The sequence below is a fragment of the Pristiophorus japonicus genome, chromosome 1, assembly GCF_044704955.1.
Source record: "Pristiophorus japonicus isolate sPriJap1 chromosome 1, sPriJap1.hap1, whole genome shotgun sequence".
Classification (NCBI taxonomy): Eukaryota; Metazoa; Chordata; class Chondrichthyes; family Pristiophoridae; genus Pristiophorus; species Pristiophorus japonicus.
In genome coordinates this window covers 321,296,547-321,320,782 of record NC_091977.1, presented here as the reverse complement: position 1 = coordinate 321,320,782, position 24,236 = coordinate 321,296,547, and the positions used below count along the sequence as shown (strand labels likewise).

At 44.9% G+C, this 24,236-nt stretch overlaps 1 pseudogene; it reads left to right on the top strand.

Moving 5' to 3' along the window:
- LOC139264237 (cytosolic non-specific dipeptidase-like) overlaps positions 1 to 23,622 on the top strand; it is a 60,708-nt pseudogene extending 37,086 nt beyond the window's left edge.
- Positions 23,623 to 24,236: the final 614 nt, after the last annotated feature.

The following is a 24,236-nucleotide window of genomic DNA, read 5'->3' as shown; positions in this document are numbered from 1 at the left end:
CTGGGCAGAATTACAACTATGTTTAGGCCCTTTATTCCTGTTTTTGACAATCAAACAGAGGCTACAAAGCCACTAACTTATGCAGCACTGTGTGTGTATATCCTTTCACTAGAATCCCCATTGGATAACCATCTCTCTCTCTGTCTGGCAACACCTCGATTTTATAAAATTCTCACCCTTGAGTTCAAATCCCTCCATGGCCTCGCCCCTCCCTATCACTGTGATCTCTAGCCCCACAAACATAGAAACATAGAAAATAGGTGCAGGAGTAGGTTATTCGGCCCTTAGAACGTACACCACCATTCAATATGATCATGGCTGATCATGCAACTTCAGTGCCCCATTCCTGCTTTCGCTCCATACCCTTTGATTCCTTTAGCTGTGAGGGCCACATCCAACTCCCTTTTGAATATATCCAACGAACTGGCATCAACAACTTTCTGTGGTAGAGAATTGCACAGGTTCACAATTCTGAGTGAAGAAGTTTCTCCTCCTCTCGGTCCTAAATGGCTTACCCCTTATCCTTGGACTGTGACCCCTGGTTCTGGACTTTCTCAACATCGGGAACATTTTTCCTGACTCTAACCTGCCCAATCCCATCAGAATTTTATGTTTCTATGTGATCCCCTCTCATTCATCTAAATTCCAGTAGATATAAGCCTAGTCGATCCAGTCTTTCTTCATTATGTCAGTCCTGCCATCCCAGGAATCAGTCTGGTGAACCTTCGCTGCACTCTCTCAATAGCAAGCATATCCTCCCTCAGATTAGGGGACCAAAGCTGTACACAATATTCAAGGTATGGTCTCACCAAGGCCCTGTACAACTGCAGTAAGACCTCCCTACTCCTATACTCAAATCCCCTCGCTATGAAGGCCAACATGCCATTTGCTGCCTTCACTACCTGCTGTACCTGCATGCCAACTTTCAATGACTGATGTACCATGACACCCAGGTCTAGTTGAACCTCCCCTTTTCCTAATCTGTCACCTTTCAGATAATATTCTGCCTCCCTGTTTTTGCCACCAAAGTGGATAACTTCACATTTATCTACATTATACTGCATCTGCCATGCATTTGCCCACTCACCTAACCTGTCTTGTATTCAACTGTCATTGTAACCCATGTATAAGCTGACCTAAGTTGTACACCTTGAGAACACTGACCACAGCGGGGTGAACTTGTGGGAGACACTCCTAACCTGGACTTTCTGGTATAAAAGGGGAAGCTCCACCCACCTTCATCACTTGAGGTCTTGGTAATAAAGGCAACTGGTCACAGAGTGACCTTCTCTCAAGTATGGGCCACGTGTGCATTTATACTGTATAGTAAGGACATATCATTGGCAACGAGGATGGGATTTAAACCACGTGAGCATGGCCACTAGCAGCGCAGAAGAGAGGTGGTACTGTGTTGGTGTTGATTGGGACAACTTTATTGAGAGATTACAACAAAGTTTTGTCACTAAGGAATGGCTGGGATAGGATTTGGCCGACAAACGCAGGGCTCATCTCCTGACAGTTTGTGGATCCAGAACGTACTCCCTAATGAAGGACCTTCTAGCGCCAGAAAAGCTGGCGGACAAGATGTTCGAAGAGCTCAGTAAATTGATCGGGGAACACCTTAAACAGGCAAGCAGCATGCACATGGCGAGTCACCGGTTTTACACGCACCGGCGGCGAGAAGGGCAAAGCGTTCCAGACTTCGTGGCAGATCTCCGGTGACTGGCGAGCCTATGTAAGTTCCCAGATGCATGCAGAGCGGAGATGCTACGAGACTTTTTTATTGAGGGCATCGGACATGCTGGGGTTTTCAGGAAACTGATTGAGACCAAAGACTTGACCTTGGAAGCGGCAGCTCTGATAGCCCAGACATTTATCTCAGGGGAGGAAGAGACCAGAATGATTTATGGCAAAAATCTTGACTCAAATGCAGCAAACGACCAGGGAGTCAACATTGTTAACGCGGCACACAGTTCTCCTGGCAGACAAAGGCAATCAGACATGCCCCAGCGTGTAGTCGAACCCAAAGGGGGGATTCAACAGAGACAATGGCTAGCTGAATGGCAATTCATGCCATCGCAATGGATAATGGGGCCATCAACACCTGTTAATGGTGCGCTTAAGGGTAGTTTTAGAGACGATCAACTGGTAATGGATCTTATGTTTCCAACAATGGGGCCTTCAGCTCCTGCTGGAGGTGTAGGGGCAAACACCCAGCCAGAGCTTGCAGGTATCCGCGATATACCTGCAGAAACTGCAACGTCAGCGGTAACTTGGCGTGTATGTGCAGGAAGCCTGCAGCCAGGTTGATGTACGAGGAGGACGGGCCTGATGTAAGCCCCACAAGGCCAAATGAATACTGGGGGAAATCGCTGGAAGCTGAAGTTCAGCGAGTTCATGTGGAGCACATATACAGCTCATATACCAGGACGCCACCAATAATGATGAAAGTGCTCCTCAATGGCATCCCAGTATTAATGGAGCTAGACACGGGGACCAGCCAGTCCCTGATGAGTATCAAACAGTTCGCAAGGTTGTGGGTGTCCAAGGCCAAGAGGCCTAAGTTATTGCCGATTGACGCACTGCTACGGACATATACAAAGGAGATCATTCCGGTGCTAGGCAGCGCCACGGTAGTCGTAACCCACAAAGATTCAGAGAACAGGTTGCCACTCTGGATTGTCCCGAGGGACGGTCCCGTACTACTGGGGAGGAGTTGGCTTGCTGTCATGAATTGGAAATGGGGCGATGTCAATGCAATTTCTTCTGTGGAGCGAGTATCATACTCACAGGTCCTGGGCAAATTTGGCTCATTATTTCAACCCGGCCTTGACACTTTCATGGGGGCCAAGGTAGTGATTCACATAAACCTAGACGCCAGGCCAGTACACCACAAGGCCAGAGCAGTGCCGTACGTGATGCGGGAAAAGATAGAATGCGAATTGGACCGCCTGCTGAAGAAAGGCATCATCTCGCCAGTTGAATTCAGTGACTGGGTGAACCTGATCATGCTGGCGCCCAAGGCGGATTGGTTGGTCAGGATATATGGCGATTACAAGGCCACCATTACTCGGTGGTTTTTCAAGACGACATCCTCATCACGGGTCCCGATACTGAAGAACACCTCACTCCGGTGTCACTCCAAGACCAGTACCCGCTACCGAGAGGGGAGGACGTCTTTGCGACGCTATCCGATGGCAAACTTTTTTCAAAATTGGACCTGACCTCCACTTACATGACCCAGGAGCTGGTGAGTGAGTCGAAGAAGCTGACCACCATCACGACACACAAGGGGTTGTTTAAGTACAACAGATGCCCATTCGGGATTCGTTCCGCCGCGCGATCTTTCAGCGAAATATGGAAAGCTGCCTCAAGTCGATTCCAAAGACGGTGGTTTTTCAGGACGACATCCTCATCACAGGTCGTGATACTGAAGAACACCTCCACAACCGGGAGGAGATGCTACGCAGACTGGACCGGGTAGGGCTGCGACTGAAAAAGGCGACGTGCGTCTTCTTGGCTCCAGAGGTAGAATTCCTGGGGAGGAGGGTAGCAGCAGATGGGATCAGACCTACTGCATCCAAAATGGAAATGATCCAGAGAACACCCAGACCCTAACACGACGGAGCTGCATTCGTTCCTGGGGCTCCTGAACTATTTTGGCAACTTTCTTCCCAAATTGAGCACGCTGTTGGAGCCGCTACACGTGCAAAGGTCGCGATTTGGTCTGGGGGCACAGCCAGGAAAGGACTTTTGATAGAGCACACAATTTGTTCTGCTCCAACAAACTCTTAACGTGTTCTGACCCGTCTAAGAAACTAGTTTTAACGTGCGATGCGTGGTCCTATGGGGTCGGGTGTGTGTTGCAGCATGTGAATGCCAATGGTCAGCTACAGTCGATGGCTTATGCCTCCAGAAGTCTGTCTCAGGCAGAAAGGGGCTACGGGATGGTAGAAAAGGAAGTGCTGTATATTTGTTTAAAAAAAATGCACCAGTATCTGTTTGGCAGGAAATTTGAGCTGGAGACAGATCACAAACTCCTAACCTCCCTTTTGGCCGACAACAAGGCCATAAATGCAAATGCATCGGCCCGCATACAGAGGTGGGTATTTACGTTAGCCGCCTATGACTACACAATTCGGCACAGACTGGGCACTGAAAACTGCGCCAATGCACTCAGCAGGCTCCCACTAGCCACCACTGAGGGCGCAACTGAGCATGATGCTGAGATGGTCATGACTGTTGAAGCTTTCGAAAGCGAAGGCTCACCTGTGACAGCCCGTCAGATTAAAGTCTGGACAAATGAAGACCCGCTACTGTCTTTAAGAAATGTGTCCTGAATGGGGACTGGGCAGCCACCTACGGGGCATGCCCTGAGGAATTTAAACCATTTCATAGGCGCAAGGATGAACTCTTGATTCAGGTCGATTGCCTACTGTGGGGAAACCAAGTAGTCATACCCCAGAAGGGCAGAGAGGTGTTTCAGAGAACTTCACAATGAGCATTGTTATGATGAAGGCAATTGCCAGGTCACACGTTTGGTGACCAGGGATAGATGCAGACCTGGAACTTTGTGTTCGCAGGTGCAACACATGTGCTCAGCTGGACAACACACCCAGGGAAGATCCCCTTAGCCCCTGGTCCTAGTCTGCCAAGCCATGGTCACCCATTCATGTGGACTACGCAGGTCCTTTCATGGGAAAAATGTTTTTGGTTGAAGTAGACGCCTACTCCAAATGGAATAATTGTGCCATTTAAATTCAAGCACATCCTCTGCCACGGTAGAAAGTCTACGGGCAATGTTCGCCGCCCATGGTCTACTGGACGTCTTGGTCAGCGACAATGGCTCGTACTTCACAAGCACTGAATTCCAGGACTCATGGCAGGCAATGGAGTCAACCATGTCCGAACGGCACCATTCAAGCCGGCCTCAAACGGCCAGGCAGAACGAGCAGTGCAGATAATCAAACAGGGAATGCTCAGAATCCAAGGGGGCTCCCTACAAACCCGCTTATCACGCCTCCTGTTGGCCAATAGATCCTGACCACACTCGCTCACAGGTTCCACCCGCAGAGCTGCTAATGAAAGGGATGCTCAAAACCAGGTTATCCCTTATACACCCTACTATGAAAGAAATTGTTGAGAGCAGGCATCAGTCACAATGTGACTACCATGACAGGAAAGCGAGGGCGCGATGTATTGATGTCAATGACCCTGTTTTTGTCCTTAATAACGCTGCAGGGCTCAAATGGCTTGCAGGTACTGTGATTGCCGAATAGGGTTTTGGTAGTTAAACTTACCAATCGATAAATCTGCCGCAAACATGTGGATCAAACTAAAAGGAGGTTCAGCAATCCCATAGAAGAAGCAGAGGAAGAACACGACGTAGAGTTTACTCCACCACAGGTGACCGAACACCGGAACCAAAGGGAGGAGAGCCCAATCACTGTGGGCAGTCCGGACAGGCCTGAGGCACCGCAAACAGCAGACACTCAGGCCCAACAACCGGAGCCCCAACTCAGGCGCTCTACAAGGGAACATAAACCGCCAGAGAGACTTAACCTATGATCCCAATAAGACTTTTGGCGGGGGGGGGAGGTGATGTCTTGTATTCAACTATCATTGTAACCTATGTATAAGCTGACCTAAGTTGTACACCTTGAGAACAGTGACTCCAAGGGGCGAACTTGTGGGAGACACTCCTAACCTGGACTTTCCGGTATAAAAAAGGAAGCTCCACCCACCGTCTGCCTCTTGAGGTCTTGGTAATAAAGATAACTGGTCACAGAGTGACCTTTTCTCAAGTATGGGCCTCGTGTGCATTTATACTGCATATAGTAAGAATATATCACTAACCAAGTCACCTGCAGCCTCTTAGCATCCTCCTTACAGTTCACACTACCACCCAGCTTGGTGTCATCTGCAAACTCTGCGTTTCTCCAATCCTGGCCTCTTGCGCATGCCTGATTTTCATCACTGCACCAGTGGTGGACGTGTCTTCCGCTGCCAAAATCTTAACATCTGGATTTCCCTCCCTAAATCCCTTCCCCTCTCCCCTTTTAGACGCTCATTAAAATCTACCTCTTTGACCAGGTTTTTGGTCCCCTGTCCTAATATCGCCTTATATCGCCTTCTAACAGTGCAAAGCCCAAGTGGAATAATTGGATAGCCCTACCGGCACAAGCACAATGGGCCGAATGGCCTCCTTCTGTGCTGTATCATTCAGCCACGTGCTTGTTAGAGTAGGAATTGCAGGATAGCTCAGATGAATACGTGGCTTAAGGAATGGTGCAAGAAGGAGGGATTCAGATTCCTGGGACATTGGAACCGGTTCTGGGGGATGTGGGACCAGTACAAACCGGACGGTCTGCACCTGGGCAGGACCAGAACCGATGTCATAGACGGAGTGTTTGTTCGTGCTGTTGGGGAGGGTTTAAACTAAAATCGCAGGGGGATGGGAATCTATGCAGGGCGGCAGAGGGAAGTAAAAAGGGGGCAGAAGCAAAAGGTAGGAAGTAGAAAAGCAAGAGTGGAGGGCAGAGAAATCAAGGGCAAAAATCAAAAAGGGCCACATTACAACATAACTCTAAAAGGACAAAGTGTTTAAAAAAAAACATGCCTGAAGGTCATGGTCTCAATGCGAGGAACATTCATAATAAGGTGGATGAATTGACTGCGCAGATAGCTGTTAATGGATTATGATGTAATTGGGATTACGGACATATGGCTCCAGGGTAATCAAGGTTGGGAACTCAACATCCAGGGGTATTCAATATTCAGGAAGGACCGACAGGAAGGAAGAGGACGTGGGGTAGCGTTACTGGTTTAAAGAGGAGATTAACGCAATGGTAAGGAAGGACATTAGCGTGGATGATGTGGAATCTATATGGGTAGAGCTGCGAAACACCAAAGGTCAGAAAACGCTAGTGGGAGTTGTGTACAGACCACCAAACACTAGTAGGGAGGTTGGGGATTGCATCAAACAGGAAATTAGGGAGACGTGCAATAAAGGTACAGCAGTTATCATGGTGACTTTAATCTACATAGTGATTGGGCTAACCAAACTGGTAGCAATACTGTGGAGGAGGATTTTCTGGAGTGTATAAGGGATGGTTTTCTAAACCAGTATGTCGAGGAACCATCTAGAGAGCAGATCATCCTAGACTGGGTCTTGTGTAACGAGAGAAGATTAATAGCAATCTGGTCGTGCGGGGCCCCTGGGGGAGGAAAAGTGACCATAATATACTAGAATTATTAATTTAAGATGGAAAGTGACACCGTTAATTCAGAGACTCGGGTCCTAAACTTAAGGAAAGGTAACTTCGATGGTATTGGCTAGGATAGACTGGCGAGTGATGCTTAAAGGGTTGATGGTGGATAGGCAATGGCAGACATTTAAAGATCACATGGATGAACTACAACAATTGTACATCCCTGTCTGGAGTAAAAATAAAACTGGGAAGATGGCTCAACCGTGGCTAACAAGGGAAATTAGGGATAGTGTTAAAACCAAGGAAGAGGCATATAAATTGGCCAGAAAAAGCAACAAACCTGAGGACTGGGAAAAATTTAGAATTCAGCAGAGGAGGACTAAGGATATAATTAGGAGGGGGAAAATAGAATATGAGCGGAAGCTTGCAGGGAACATAAAAACTGACTGCAAAAGCTTCTATAGCTTTGTGAAGAGAAAAAGATTAGTGAAAACTAATGTAGGTCCCTTGTAGTCAGAATCCGGTGAATTCATAATGGGGGAACAAGGAAATGGCAGACCAACTGAACAAATACTTTGGTTCTGTCGTCACTAAGGAAGACACGAATAACCTCCCAGAAATACGAGGGGACCGAGGGTCTAGCGAGAAGGGGGAACTGAAGGAAACCCTTATTAGTCAGGAAATTGTGTTAGGGAAATTGAAGGGACTGAAGGCCGATTAAATGCCCAGGGTCTGATAGTCTGCATCCCAGAGTACTTAAGGAAGTGGCCCTAGAAATAGTAGATGCATTGGTGGTCATTTCCCAACATTCCATGGACTCTGGTTCAGTTCCTATGGATTGGAGGGTAGCTCATGTAACCCCACTTTTTAAAAAAGGAGGGATAGAAAACTGGTAATTATAGACTGGTTAGCCTGACATCGGAGGTGGGAAAAATGTTGGAATCAATTATTAAAGATGTAATAGCAACGCATTTGGAAAGGAGTTACCAGATCGGTCCAAGCCAGCATGGATTTATGAAACGGAAATCATGCTTGACAAATCTAGAGTTTATTGAGGATGTAACTAGTAGAATGGATAAGGGAGAACCAGTGGATGTGATGTATATGGACTTTCAAAAGGCTTTTGACAAGGTCCCACACAAGGGATTAGTGTGCAAAATTAAGGCACCTGGTATTGTGGGTAATTGACGTGGATAGAGAATTGGTTGGCAGAAAGGAAGCAAAGATTGGGAATAAACGGGTCCTTTTCAGAATGGCAGGTAGTGACTAATGGGATGCCGCAGGGTTCAGTGCTGGGAACCCAGCTATTTACAGTATACATTAATTTTAGATGAAGGAATTGAATGTAATATCTCCAAGTTTGCAGATGATACTAAGCTGGGTGGCAGTGTGAGCTGCGAGGAGGATGCTAAGAGGCTGCAGGGTGACTTGGACAGGTTAGGTGAGTGGGCAAATGCATGGCAGATGTAGTATAATGTGGATAAGTGTGAGGTTATCCACTTTGGTGGCAAAAACAGGAAGGCAGATTCTTATCTGAATGGTGACCAATTAGTAAAAGCAGAGATGCAACGAGACCTGGGTGTCATGGTACATCAGTCATTGAAGGTAGGCATGCAGGTACAGCAGGCGGTGAAAAAGACAAATAGATTTCTGGCCTTCATAGCGAGGGGATTTGAGTATAGGAACAGGGAGGTCTTTCTGCAGTTGTACAGGGCCTTGGTGAGACCATACCTTGAGTATTCAGTGCAGTTTTGGCCTCCTAATCTGAGTAAGGACGTGCTTGCTATTGAGGGAGTGCAACGAAGGTTCACCAGACTAATTCCCAGGATGGCAGGACTGACATATGAGGAAAGACTGGATCGGCTAGGCTTATACTCACTGGAATTTAGAAGAATGAGAGGGGATCTCATAGAAACATAAAATTCTGACGGGACTGGACAGGTTAGATGCAGGAAGAATGTTCCCGATGTTGGGGAAGTCCAGAACCAGGGGTCACAGTCTAAAGATAAGGGGTAAACCATTTAGGACTGAAATGAGGAGAAACTTTTTCACCCAGAGAGTTGTGAACCTGTGGAATTCTCTGCCACAGAAAGTTGTTGTGTCCAGTTCGTTAGACATATTCAAAAGGGAGTTAGATGTGGCCATTACGGCTAAAGGGATCAGAGGGTATGGAGAGAAGGCTGGGGTGGGCTACTGAAGTTGCATGATCAGCCATGATCATATTGAATGGCGGTGCAGGCTCAAAGAGCCAAATGGCCTGCTCCTGCACCTATTTTCTATGTGGCTTGGTGTCAAATTTTGTTAACGCTCTTGTGAAGCACCTTATGACGTTTCATTATATTAAAGATGCGATATAAATACAAGTTGCTGTGGTTTCTTTTTGTATTGTATTCTGCTATCACCAAGCGGGGCAGTGTACCGGATCACCAAGTGGAATTAATTTTCCTGCCTTTAATAACAATATTCCTCTTTGAATTCCTTGAAGGCAATCTTTATGGACGTGGAAGTTCGGATGACAAAGGTCCTGTTTTGGCCTGGCACCATGCGATTGCAGCATTTCAAAGCACTGAAACAAGTAAGTACCATTTACAACAACAACGTCCATGTGTATATAGCACCTTTTTAACCTCGTAAAATGACTTGAGGCCCTTCACAGGAGCAGTTATCAAACAAAATTGGACACCGAGCCACATAAGGAGATAATGGCCCTGAAATTCCAGTCAGAGGCTTCCCACGGGCAATTGCCTCCGACCAGAGAATTTTTCCGAAAGTACCTGGTGGTCCTGGAGGAGCGCGAGATTCCGTTGGGGAGGCCTTTTCCAGCACTGCGAAGCGCGCGCCCGTCCTCCAGGTTCCCACGCAGAAGCAGCAGTCACATGTGACTGCTCAACCAATCAGGTAAAGTATTCTCAATTAATAGCAATGGGAATGCCGTATCTGAGTTCTCATTGCTATTAATTGAGAGAAAAAACACAAACACCAAATAAAAAATAAAAAACATACCTCACATAACTTTAATTTCAATTAATGTTAATTAATAAATACCTTAAGGGAAAAAAAATTGAGTTTTTAAAGTTTTTTTAAATTGTGGTTTAAAATAAATTTAATGTAGAGCAGGGTTTTTAAAAATAAATTGTATTTTTAATTTTATTTTTTATGTTTAATGTGTGCTTTAAGACTCTTACGCTTGTAAAAGTAGGCTATGCACCTGCTTTTTATCAGGCGGAATGGGTAAATACCGCAATCTTTCCCTTGCAAATGTCCTCACTCCCGAGATGCGAAGGATCTGTCAAGCTCTAGCTTGATGGATCGGAAAAGCCGGTTTTCAGCGCATGCGCATTGTGTGCTGAAAACCGGCCTTTCCGATGCCTTCCTGGGTCCGCAGACACTCTGTATGGAGTTACACTGCTTAACCGTAGACTCTGTTTAGTGTCTCTACTTTTGGATTCGTCTTTCCCTTGCTTTCTCTTCAAACAGCAATTAGAAAATGCTGTGAAAAATATTTTTAATATTATTTCAGCCTGGGCAGATATATTTGCACATTCACATGAACTCGAGACGAGATTAGGCCAGCAGACCACCTACCCTTCAAATGCTAGAAGTGCAAAGGTTGCGGTACCACAAAGTTTAGTTAATGGCTGAAACCCGCCATTTATGATGCAGTAATGTGCAGAGAGACCAAAGTTCAGATAACAAACCTGGCAGGATAGGACATCTGGGCCCATACCTTGGAGGGTGCGTTCGTCAGTTTTGTCAAAATTGTCAAGAGTAAGTGATTGAGATCTGTCCTTATCCCATACCACATCCAGAAAGTCTCCAGGTGATCTGTCCAAGGTGCAGCAAATGATTGAAAAGAATAATGGGGAAGTACTTGGGTAAATTGTGAGGAGAAAGCAAACAACAAACATGTAATTGCTGGGAGGTCCCAGAGTGTTGACAGACCCCGGATTGTTGGTCCTGGAGTGTTCACTGGTCAGTAATATAATGCTGCTTTCATTTCAGGAACTGCCAGTGAATTTAAAGTTTATTTTTGAAGGTATGGAGGAATCTGGATCAAAGGGACTGGATGAACTCTTAACTATGAAAAATGAAAGCTTTTTTTCCAACGTAGACTACTTTGTTATATCAGACAGTTTGTGGCTAAGCAAGAAGCCAGCTCTGACCTATGGAACCCGGGGACTCTGCTATTTCTTTGTCGAGGTACTAAGGAAAATTAATAACCTCAATCAACTAACAGATCATAGCTTTAAAAGTAAATAACAAATTAAATGCCAAGAAATGTGGGTTAACTAAAGGGTTTTTTGAGCATTTACTGAAACCAAGTGAATTATGTCGGCTTTTTGGAGGGAAAAAAAAATTCCACTGGCTTCCCATCCCAGAGAATTAACTTCAAGGTTCTCTTCCTTGCCTTCAAATCCCTTCCTGACCTCTCCTCTCCCCACCTCCACAATCTCATCCCTCTCCTATGTCCCTGCACTAATCCTCCCAGACTGCTTCTCGTTCCCCACATCACTTGCTCCAATATCCACCCATACTCCTTCACCTACCTTGCCCTCTCGCTCTACCTTTGTCTGTCCAAGTTGTTGTTGTATATTGCCGAGGGTATACTTATCAGGAAAGGAGGAACAGGCTAGGTTTGTTTTCTCTTGAAAAGAGAGAGCTGAGGGGTGACCTAATAGAGGTTGTTCAAATTAAAATTATGAAAGGTTTTGATAGAATGGATACAGAGAGAATGTTTCGCCTTCTGGGGAAGAGCATAACTAGAGGCCATCAATATAAGATAGTCACCAAGAAATCCAATAAGGAATTCAAAAGAAACTTCTTTACCCAGAGAATGGTTAGAATGTGGAACTTGCTACCACAGGGAGTGGTTGATGCAAATAGTATAGATGCTTTTAAGGGGAGGCTGGACAAGCACATGATGGAGAAGGGAATAGAGGGTTACGCTGATAGTTAGATAGGGAAAGACGGAAGGAGGCTCGAGCGGAGCTTAAACACCGACATGGACTAGTTGGGCCACATGGTCTGTTTTTGGTGCTGTATATTCTATGTCGTTCTATGTTTACCTGAAAAGGATTGCTGTTTTTATTGCAGAAATGTAATCTGTGAATTTTTGTCATCTAGGTACAATGTGCAAAACAAGATTTGCACTCTGGTCTTTATGGGGGAACAGTACATGAGGCAATGACTGACCTTGTAGCTCTACTAGGTAGGAATTAATTTACACGATGAAAATAAAGGTGTGTTGTTTTCAGAGAAAGAGAGAGAGAGAGAGACTTTTACCAGTTAGAACAGTTGAAAATACAGCAATCTGTAGCTATCTTATTTCTCTCTCATAAGTGGGTGGCAGATGGCGTTCAGTGTGGGGAAGGGTGAGATCATCCACTTTGGACCAAAGAAAGATAGACCAGAGTATTTTCTAAATGGCGAGAAGCAAAGAACTGGAGGAGCAGAGAGCTTTAGGGGTCCAACAGAAATCACAAAGCTAGTGGACAGGTACAAAAATTAATTTAAAATGCTAATGGAATGTTGGCCTTTATCGCAAGAGGGCTGGAATTACAAGAAGCGGATGTTATATTGTGTGTGTATGTATCGACAAATAGATCGATCTACATTTAGAGAACTGCATTCAGTTCTGGGCACCACACCTCAGGAAGGAATTATTGGTCTTGAAGTGGGTGCAACGTAGATTAATCTGAATTATACTTGGGCTAAAAGGGTTAAATTATGAGGACAGGTTGCATAGACGAGGCTTGTATTCCCTCGAGTTTAGAAGATTTAAGGGGTGATCTAATTTTGGTGTTTCAGATAATTAAAGGAGTTGATAGGGTAGAGAGAAACTATTTCCTCTGGTGGAGGGAGTCTAGAACAAAAGGATTAAACTTAAAATTAGAGTTAGGCCGTTTGGGGGTGATGTCAAGAAGCACTTCTTCACACAAAGGGTAGTGGAAATCTGGAACTCCCTTCCTCAAAAAGCTGTTGAAGCTGGAGTTCAGCTGAAAATTTCACAACTATGATTGATGGATTGTTGTTAGGCAAGGGTAATAAGAAACTAAAGTGGGGAAATGGAGTTAATAGACAGATCAGATATGATCTAATTGAATGGCGGAACAGGCTCAAGAGGCTGAATGGTCTCATCCTGTTCCTATGATCCCATATTCATCTGTGCAAAATGCTTGCAGGTGGAAATGGCATTCTCTGAAACATTGATAGCCCAGTGGATAATTGCACTGCCCGGCATATTGCTGATCATATAAGTCAAGAAGGTGCTGAGCCAGTGTGGTGAAATTATACTATTAAAACAATAATCTATCGTTCCTGCTGACCTTGCTAGCTGTCGATGTTGGAGTTGGGGCAGGAGACTGGGACTAATTGGATAGCTCTACCAAAGAGCTGGCACAGGCACGATGGGCTGAATGGTCTCCTTCAGTGCTGTATCATTCTATGATTCTATGTTGTCAAAATGGAAAATATTGTTATTAGTTTATTGATTTTGCACACTGCGTTTAATGTGTGTGTTTTAATGGCTATAGACGGGAGGGAGAGGAAAAATTGTATCTTTTCCCTGTGTCTCTGAATCTTACACATATTAAGAAACAATGTAAAGTTGTGTGTTGAAAATATAGTGCAAGGAGGATGTAAAATTGTTCAAAAGGACATGGGCGGGTTAGCAAAATGGGCAGCCTGTGGCAGATGCAATTTACTGTGGACGGAATACATTTTGGGAGATGGGAGTATACACTTAATGAAAGGGGATGGATGAACAGAGACATCGAGGGGTTTAAATACATAATTTCTTGGAAGTGAGCGTACAGGTGGACAAAGGCATTCAAAAAAGCCCATAACATTTTGGGTATTATAAATAGAGACAAAAGTTACATGAGGTAATGATGAATTTATACAAAATGTTGGTTTGGTCACGGTTAGAGTAGTTTTGGTTGCTGCATTGCACAAAGAACATTAAAGCCATAGAGAGTGTCTAGCCTCAGTTCACCAAGGAGATACCAGAGATGGAAAACTATACTTCTGAGGAGAGGTGTGAAATACTGGTGCTATTTCTGCAGGATTTAAAAAACTAAACTATGAAAGACTTTGATGGAGTGAGTAGGGAATGAATCTTTCTTCTGATCAATGGGTCACTGACAAGTGGTCAATTTAAGCACAGGGATTGGTCACGGGAGGGACTGTTGCATCTTTTAAGGGAAAATTGGATAAATATTTGAAGCAGAGGAACATAAGAAATAGATGTCGGCCTGCTCCACCACAGTTGATCTTCCATCTTCCTGTCCTATCCCCATATCCCTTGATTCCCTTTGTTGCCAGGAGATAGAGTTTATGGGTAGAGAGCAGCGCAGTGGGACTGGTTTTAGTTTATCTAGCTAAAAGACTTCATGGACCCAATGAGTTGAAGGCAGCTCTTCTGCACTGTAAACTTCTATGGTTCTAAATTAATTTATCCAATTTCAGACAGCCTTGTGAATTCATCTGGTCATATTCTGATTCCTGGCATCAATGAGGATGTCACACCCCTAAAAGATGAGGAACGTCTTTTGTACGAATCAATTGAATTTAATCCTGAAGACTTCAAGAACACCATTGGTACCACAGAACTCCTTCATGAAACCAAGGTATAGAAATATTAAAATGGTAGCTGTCAATCCATTAGTTTTAAAAAAATATATAATATTTTGTGGGCTCTTGTGCTCATCAAAATGAAGGAAGTCACTTTTGGGCAACTGTCACTTTTTCTAATTTTGCCACCTGTGGCTTGGTGGGTATCACTCTGGCCTCTGAATCAGAAGGTTGTGGGTTCAAGCCCCATTCTAGAGACTTGAGCTTATAATCGAGGCTGACACTCCAATGCAGTGCTGAGGGAATGCTGCACTGTCGGAGTTTACATGGGATATACAGCACAGAAACAGGCCATATGGCCCAACCAGTCCAAGGAGTTGACGCCTTTCGGATGAGACACATAACCAAGGCCCTCTCTGCCCTTTCAGATGAACGTGAAAGTTCCCATGGCACTATTTTGAAGAAGAGCTGGGGAGTTCGCTCCGGTGTCCTGGCCATCATTTATCTCTCAATCAACATCACTAAAACAGATTATCTGGTCAAGATCACATTGTTGTTTGTGGGAGCTTGCTGTGCGCAAACTGGCTGTCGCATTTTCTACATTCAAAAAGTGCTTTGGGATGTCCTGTGTTCATGAAAGGCACTATATAAATTCAAGTTCTCTCGTCTTTCTTGTCCACATTCTCAGCTTGGGTATAGCAATATGCCTAAATAATGGACCCCACAAATGTAGCCCAATGACTGGCATGTGCATAATCTACACAATCAACTGTCAAATTGCTATGGGGAGCAGGCAGGAAAGTGGAGTTGAGGCCAACATCAAATCAGCCTGATCTTATTGAATGGCGGAGCAGGCTCGAGGGGCCAAATGGCGCACTCTTATTTCTTATGTTCTTATCCTATGATTTGTGTCCATTTTACGCCTGAGAAATGGGCTCAGTGCATACCAATTTCTACCCCAATGTTTCATGTCCCTTTGAAGCAGCAATAAAAGAACAAAAGACTTTCATTGACCTACATTGGCTCCCGCTCTGGCAATGCTGCAATTTTAAAATTTTAAATTCTCATTCTTTGTTTTCAAATTCCTCCATGACCTTGCTCCTCCCTATCTCAGAAACCTCCTCCAACTCTTCAGCCCTCCAAGATGTCTGCGCTCCTCCAATTCTGGCCGACTGCACATCCCCGATTTTAATCACTCCACCATTGGCGGCCATGCCTTCTGCTGCCTGGGCCCTAAGTTCTGAAATTCCCTCCCTAAACGTCTCTGCCCCTCTCTCCTCCTTTTAAGATGCTCCTTAACTTACCTCTTTGACCAAGCTTCTGATCACCTCTCCAAATATCTCCTTATGTGGCTTGGTGTTAATATTTGTCCAATTACACTCCTGTGAAGTGCCTTGGGACGTTTTACTACATTAAAGGTGCTATATAAATGCAAGTTGTTGCATTAATTACTGATGCTGCTACATCAGCAAACTCTGCTGTCTGAGCCAAAAAACGTGGTTATTTAAATTTCAATGCTGACCGTGTCTATGTTGCATTATTTAGGAGGATCTACTCCTTCACCGATGACGATTTCCATCGTTATCTATTCACGGAATTGAAGGAGCTTTCTCAGGCCCAGGAGCCAAAACCGTTATCCCTGCAAAAGTGACAGGAAAATTCTCCATACGTTTAGTCCCCGACATGGATCCTGAAAAGCTGAACAATCAGGTAAATGTTCCAGGCAGTTGTGAATGCTGATTTACTTTCAACAAGTTTTGAAGGAGAATCGACCCGAGTTGTACAGGAAACTTGGAAAAGGAAAAGAGAGGGCGAGAAGAAGAAGGAGCTGAGTATGGGGAAAAAAGGGGAAAGATGTAATGATGGCACAAATCGAAGCATAAAGCATCTTCAATCCAAACCTTTCCTGAGGGTTGGGCACAATTTCTGGTGCTGGGTTTCTGCCCCATTATGAAAACCAACTGCCTGGAGAGGGTGCTCCTTAAGTCCTTCCCCTGTTACACAGCACTTGCATGTTGAGGGTGTGCCTAATGCCTTCCCTCAGAATACCTTGCTAATTCTGCCAACGCTTCCCCTGATGGTTGATCCCAGAGGGATTAGTCACCTTAGCAGTTTTTTCGCTGATGGGAGGTATTCTAAATTTGAAGGCGTTATTTTATTAAGCTTGATTCAGACTTCAGATGTCCTCCCATCTCTGGGTGGCGGGGTGCAGCTCTGAACTCCACCACCTCAAGCGGAATGGGCGTCTTCTTGGAATATTCTAATGGCCCCCGCCCCTGGCCACCGTGACTTGGGATTTGGGACAGGGAAAAGCAGCAGGAAGAAATCCTGCTCGCCTGTAACAGTCTGTGCAATCTTTAGGTAAGGATATTGTTGAATAACATAGAGGCCGAAATTGGGGGCGATACCCTTGGCGAGGTGGGACTTCCTGCGCCCGGTGCGGAAATCCCGCCACAGAACCAAAATTGGGGTTACCTCCCCCGAGAGGAAGTGGAGTGCAATGTCGGGTACTCTACTGCCTCTCGGGGGTGGGTCTGGGGCACCAACCTCGGGAATGTCGGAGCGCTATGCAGTCTCTCTGCCTAGCGATGACACGATTACAGAGCCCTCCCCTTCCATTAAAGGGAAGGGCACTCTGCGAGCTCTGCGGTGGTTTTGAGGGGCCTCCACTAGGCCACCGGGAATGTGGCATGCCGTGGCTGCAGCCCGGCACAGAAGCGGAGTGTCGGGTTGCACCATCGTGGCAGGGACTCTGTGAAAATTATCTCAAAAGGTTGGACCAGTAAGTCAACCGAAAAATCAAAATGGCGCAGTGCACCTCCCCATTAAATTTTGCCTAGCGAGCAGAGTGCGGCCCGGTTCGTGACCCGCGAGATTGGCGCTGACGTCATCCGCAGCGGCCTCAACGGTGGGAGTGTGGTGCTGCCGGTTTTGCGTATCCGCGCAATTTTGCAGGAGCTGGTAGCGTCACTCCCCCTCCCACCCTGGGCGCGAAATGGTTTGTGCCCCCTCCCACCGGAGGCGCTAACGGCAGTCGCGAACCATGCGAATTTCTCCCCCATAGTATTTACATCACAGAAACAGGCCATTCGGCACAACTGGTCTATGTTGGTACTTATGCTTCTTATGAGCCTTCTCCCATCCTGATTCATCTCACTCGATCAACATAACCTTCTATTCTTGTCTCCCTCATGTGTTTATCTAGCTTCCCTTAAATGTATCTATTCTATTCTATTCTCAACTACTTCATATGGTAGTGAGTTCCACATTTTAACCACTCTGAGTAAAGAAGTTTCTCCTGAATGTCTAATTTTAATTATTAGTGACTATCTTATATTTATGGCGCCTAGTTTTGGACTCCCCCGCAAGTGGAAACATCTTCTCCAATTCTACCTTCATAATTTGAAAGGACTCTATCAGCTCACCTCTCAGCCTTCTCTTTTCTAGACAAAACAGCCCCAAACTGTTCAGTCTTTCCTGATATCCAAACTTAGAGATTAGAACTATCAGCCTTGTAAATCTTTTTTTGCACCATCTCCAGTACCTTTTTATATCATCACTTTTTGTAATATGGCGACTAAAACTGTACTCCAAGTGTGGTTTAACCAAGGTTCTATATAAGTTTAACAAAACTTCTCTGCTTTTCTTTTTCTTTTCCTTTATCAGTAGGTAACCTTTATCATTGTTGCCAAATTAAGTTAATCTAGGGGTTAAGTCATAGCAGGAGAACCCCTGTGCTATGTGGGAACTTGGACGCTTCCAGTGTCCCTGACGACTACAAGTGCTGGAAGTGTATCCTGCTGCAGCTCCTGACAGACCGCATTGCAGCACTGGAGCTGTGGGTGGATTCACTCTGGAGCATCCACGATGCTGAGGATGCCGTGAATAGCACATTTCATGAGTTGTTCATACCGCAGGTAAAGGTCACACAGACAGGGGATGGGTACCGACAGGAATAGCAGTGGAAGAAAGGTAGTGCAGAGGTCCCCTGTGGTCACCCCCCCTCCAAAACAGATACAACGTTTTGGGTACTGGTGGGGGAATGACTCATCAGGAGGACAGCAGCAGCCAAGTCCGTGGCTCTGCTGCACTGGAGGGCAGGAAAAAGAGTGGGAGAGCTGTAGTGGTAGGGGATTCTATTGTAAGGGGAATAGATAGACGTTTCTGCAGCCGCAATCGAGACTCCAGGATGGTATGTTGCCTCCCTGGTGCAAGGGGCAAGGATGTCTCTGAGCGGTTGCAGGACATTTTGGAGGGGGAGGGTGAACAGCCAGTTGTCATGGTGCATATAGGTACCAATGGTATAGGTAAAAAATGGGATGAGGTCCTACAAGCTGAATTTAGGGAGCTAGGAGTTAAATTTTAAAAAGTAGGACCTCAAAGGTAGTAATCTCAGGATTGCTACCAATGCCACGTGCAAATCAGAGTAGGAATTGCAGGATAGCTCAGATGAATACGTGGCTTGAGGAGTGGTGCAGAGGGGAGGGATTCAAATTCCTGGGACATTGGAACTGGTTCTGGGGGAAGTGGGACCAGTACAAACCGGATGGTCTGCACCTGGGCAGGACTGGAACCAGTGTCCTAGGGGAAGTGTTTGCTAGTGCTGTTGGGGAGGGGTTAAACTAATATGGCAGGGGGATGGGAACCTAAGCAGGGTGAAGTAGAATGGAGGCAGAAGCAAAAGATAGAAAGAAGAAAAATAAAAGTGGAGGGCAGAGAAACCCAAGGCAAAAATCAAAAAGGGCCACAATATAGCAACATTCTAAAGGGGCAAAGAGTGTTCGAGATAAGCCTGAAGGCTCTGTGCCTCAATGCGAAGAGTATTCGTAATAAGGTGGACGAATTAACTGCACAGGCAGCAGTGAATGAATATGATATAATTGGGATCACTGAGACATGGCTCCAGGGTGACCAAGGCTGGGAATTCAACATCCAGGGGTATTCAACATTCAGGAAGGATAGACAGAAAAGAAAAGGAGGTGGGGTAGCGTTGCTGGTTAAAGAGGAAATTAACACAATAGTAAGGAAGGACATTAGCTTGGATGATGTGGAATCTGTATGGGTGGAGCTGTGGAATACCAAAGGGCAGAAAATGCTAGTGGGAGTTGTGTACAGACCACCAAACAGTAGTAGTGAGGTTGGGGACAGCATCAAACAAGAAATTAGGGATGTGTGCAATAAAGGCACAGCAGTTATCATGGGTGACTTTAATCTACATATAGATTGGACTAACCAAACTGGTAGCAATACGGTGGAGGAGGATTTCCTGGAGTGCCTAAGGGATGGTTTTCTAGACCAATATGTCGAGGAACCAACTAGAGGGCTGGCCATCCTAGACTGGGTGATGTGTAATGAGAAAGGACTAATTAGCAATCTTGTTGTGCGAGGTCCCTTGGGGAAGAGTGACCATAATATGGTAGAATTCTTTATTAAGATGGAGAGTGACACAGTTAATTCAGAGACTAGGGTCCTGAACTTGAGGAAAGGTAACTTCGATGGTATGAGAAGTAAATTGGCTAGAATAGACTGGCAAATGATATTAAAGGGTTGACGATGGATAGGCAATGGCAACATTTAAAGATCACATGGATGAACTTAAATTGTACATCCCTGTCTGGAATAAATATAAAACAGGGAAGGTGGCTCAACCGTGGCTAACGTGGGAAATTAAGGATAGTGTTAAATCAAAGGAAGAGGCATATAAATTGGCCAGAAAAAGCAGCAAACCTGAGGACTGGAAAAATTTAGAATTCAGCAGAGGAGGACAAAGAGTTTAATTAGGAGGGGGAAAATAGAGTATGAGAGTAAGCTTGCAGGGAACATAAAAACTGACTGCAAAAGCTTATGTAGATATGTGAAGAGAAAAAGATTAGTGAAGACAAATGTAGGTCCTTTGCAGTCTGAATTAGGTGAATTTATAATGGGAACAAAGAAATGGCAGACCAATTGAATAAATACTTTGGTTTTGTCTTCACGAAGGAAGACACAAATAACCTTCCGGAAATACTAGGGGACCGAGGGTCTAGCGAGAAGGAGGAACTGAAGGAAATCCTTATTGGGTGGGAAAATGTGTTAGGGAAATTGGGATTGAAGTCCGATAAATCCCCGGGGTCTGATAGTCTGCATCCCAGAGTACGTAAGGAACTGGCCCTAGAAATAGTGGATGCATTGGTGATCATTTTCCAATAGTCTATCAACTCTGGATCAGTTCCTATGGACTGGAGGGTAGCTAATGTAACACCACTTTTTAAAAAAGGAGAGAGAGAGAAAATGGGTAATTATAGACCGGTTAGCCTGACATCAGTAGTGGGGAAAATGTTGGAATCAATTTTTAAAGATGAAATAGCAGCGCATTTGGAAAGCAGTGACAGGATTGGTCCAAGTCAGCATAGATTTATGAAAGAGAAATCATGCTTGACAAATCTTCTGGAATTTTTTGAGGATGTAACTAGTAGAATGGACAAGGGAGAACCAATAGATGTGGTGTATTTGGACTTTCAAAAGGCTTTTGACAAGGTCCCACACAAGAGATTGGTGTGCAAAATTAAAGCACATGATATTGGGGGTAATGTACTGACGTTGTTAGAGAATTGGTTGGCAGACAGGAAGCAGAGAGTCTGGATAAACGAGTCCCTTTCAGAATGGCAAGCAGTGACTAGTGGGGTGCTGCAGGGCTCAGTGCTGGGACCCCAGCTATTTACAATATACATTAATGATTTGGATGAAGGAATTGAGTGTAATATCTCCAAGTTTGCAGATGACACTAAGCTGGGTGGCAGTGTGAGTTGTGAGGAGGATGCTAAGAGGCTGCAGGGTGACTTGGACAGGTTAGGTGAGTGGGCAAATGCATGGCAGATGCAGTATAATGTGGATAAATGTGAGCCTATCCACTTTGGGGGCAAAAACACGAAGCAGAATATTATCTGAATGGCGGCAGATTAGGAAAAGGGGAGTTGCAACGAGACCTGGGTGTCATGGTACATCAGTCATTGAAAGTTGGCGTGCAGGAACAGCAGGTGGTGAAGAAGGCAAATGGTATATTGGCCTTCATAGCGAGGGGATTTGAGTGTAGGAGCAGGGAGGTCTTACTGCAGTTGTACTGGGCCTTGGTGAGGCCTCACCTGGAATATTGTGTTCAGATTTGTTCTCCTAATCTGAGGAATTTCGTTCTTGAGGGAGTGCAACGGAAGGTTCACCAGACTGATTCCCAGGATGGCAGGACTGACATATGAGGAGAGATTGGATCGACTGGGCCTGTATTCACTGAAGTTTAGAAGGATGAGAGGGGATCTCATAGAAAATTCTGACCGGACTGGACAGGTTAGATGCAGGAAGAATGTTCCCGGTGCTGGGGAAGTCCAGAACCAGGGGACGCAGTCTAAGGATAAGGGGTAAGCCATTTAGGACTGAGATGAGGAGAAACTTCTTCACTGAGTTGTTAACCTGTGGAATTCCCGACCGCAGAAAGTTGTTGATGCCAGTTCGTTGGATATATTCAAAAGAGAGTTAGATATGGCCCTTATGGCTAAAGGGATCAAGGGGTATGGAGAGAAAGCAGGAAAGGGATACTGAGGTGAATGATCAGCCATGATCTTATTGAATGATGGTGCAGGCTCGAAGGGCCAAATGGCCTACTCCTGCACCTATTTCCTATGTTTCTATGTTTCCAATTCTATCCTTCTAGAAATGAGCCCCAGTGCTCGGTTTGCATTTTCTATGGTCTCATTAACCTCCGCCATTGCTATTATTGATATGTGAATCTGACAACTTGATGTAGTGTACAATTGTAAATGAGATAATGTATAGTGATAGATTATTGCATCTTTATTATTATGCAATTACTGTTGCTAATTTACTTAGGCATTCTTTGTAGGTGACGACATATCTCAATCGAGTGTTTGCAGAGCGTGGAAGCCCCAACAAACTGCAAATTAGGTTAGAACCTGGATCGAAAGCTTGGGTCACCCAGGTCACTGACAAGCAATATGTCGCTGGAAGAAGAGCCATCAGTAAAGGTTAGTGATTGTAAAGGTTCATTGTAGGTCACAAGAGGCTAGAACTAATGAGGATCTGATACTGATTACTGATCCCATGGCAAGAACAGGGGTGTTCTCCCTGGTGTCCTGGCCAATATTTACCCCTCAACCAACATCACCAAAGCAAAGTATTTGGTCCTTATTACATTGCTGTTTGTGGGAGTTTGCTGTGTGCAAATTGGCTGCTGCTTTCCCCTACATTACGACAGTGTTTCCACTTCAAAAATACTACACTTTGGGATATTTTGTTACCTTTAAAGGCGCTATATAAATGCAAGTTTTTATTGCAATATTTTTGAAGGCTGTATTACAAGTGTTGTTCTGTCAAGTGATATAGTGCAATGCTATCGAGCACCATAATAGCTTATATCCCTAATACAGTACCTTGGAATGGAAGACATGGATTTTACCTTGACTCCCCATAGCAGTCAATCAGAGCCATGTTGTGCAGGAGGGCACTTCAGAGGGACTCTATACCTACCTGGAGAAGGGAGAGAAAATCAGTTTGGGACTTAACAGGCCCATAATTGCTGACCCAACCGAACTATTCAGTGTTGATATTGAGTGAAGAAAAGTACATTTCAGGATAGAAACTGAAAGGCATTTAACTGTTGCTCACCGTGCATCTTTCTTATTTTTACTGTTGCCAAGTGTTTGGAGTAGATGCCGATCTGATCCGAGAAGGAGGAACGATTCCTGTTGTCAGATCAATCGAGCAGAAAATGCGGAAAAGTGTGATGCTGCTGCCAGTCGGTGGTGCTGATGATGCCATACATTCTCAGAATGAAAAATTGAGCAGGTAACACACAGAATTACATAGTACGTACAACACGGAAACAGGCCATTCCGCCCATCTAGTCCGTGCTAGTGTTTATACTCCACACGAGTCACCTCCCATTCTATCTCCCTAATCTCAGTCTTTCAGCTTATTTTTCTATTCCCTTTTCTCTCATGTACTCCTCTAATTTCCTTTTGAAAGCATCAAAGCTATTTGCCTCACCCACTTCCTCTGGTAGCAAGTTCCACATTCTAACCACTCTCTGAGTAAAGACATTTCTCCTTATTTCCCTATTGTATTAACTATTTTGTATTTATGACCCTAGTTTTGGATTCTTCCACAAGTGAAAACATTCTTTCCACATCTACCCTGTCCAACCCATTCATAATTTTAAACATCTCAATCAGTTCTCCTCCTAAGTCTTTTTTCTAACGAAAAAAGCCCCAACCGGTTCAATCTTTCCCGATAGCTGATCTCTTTGTTCTGGTACCATCCTTGTAAATCTCTTTTTGCACTTTTTCCAGTGCTTCTACGTGCTTTTTATAGTATGGAGACCAGAACTGTGCACAGTAATCTTTAGTGCAGCCTGACCATAGTCCTATACAAGTTTAGCATATGTTCACTACTTTTTGACTTTTA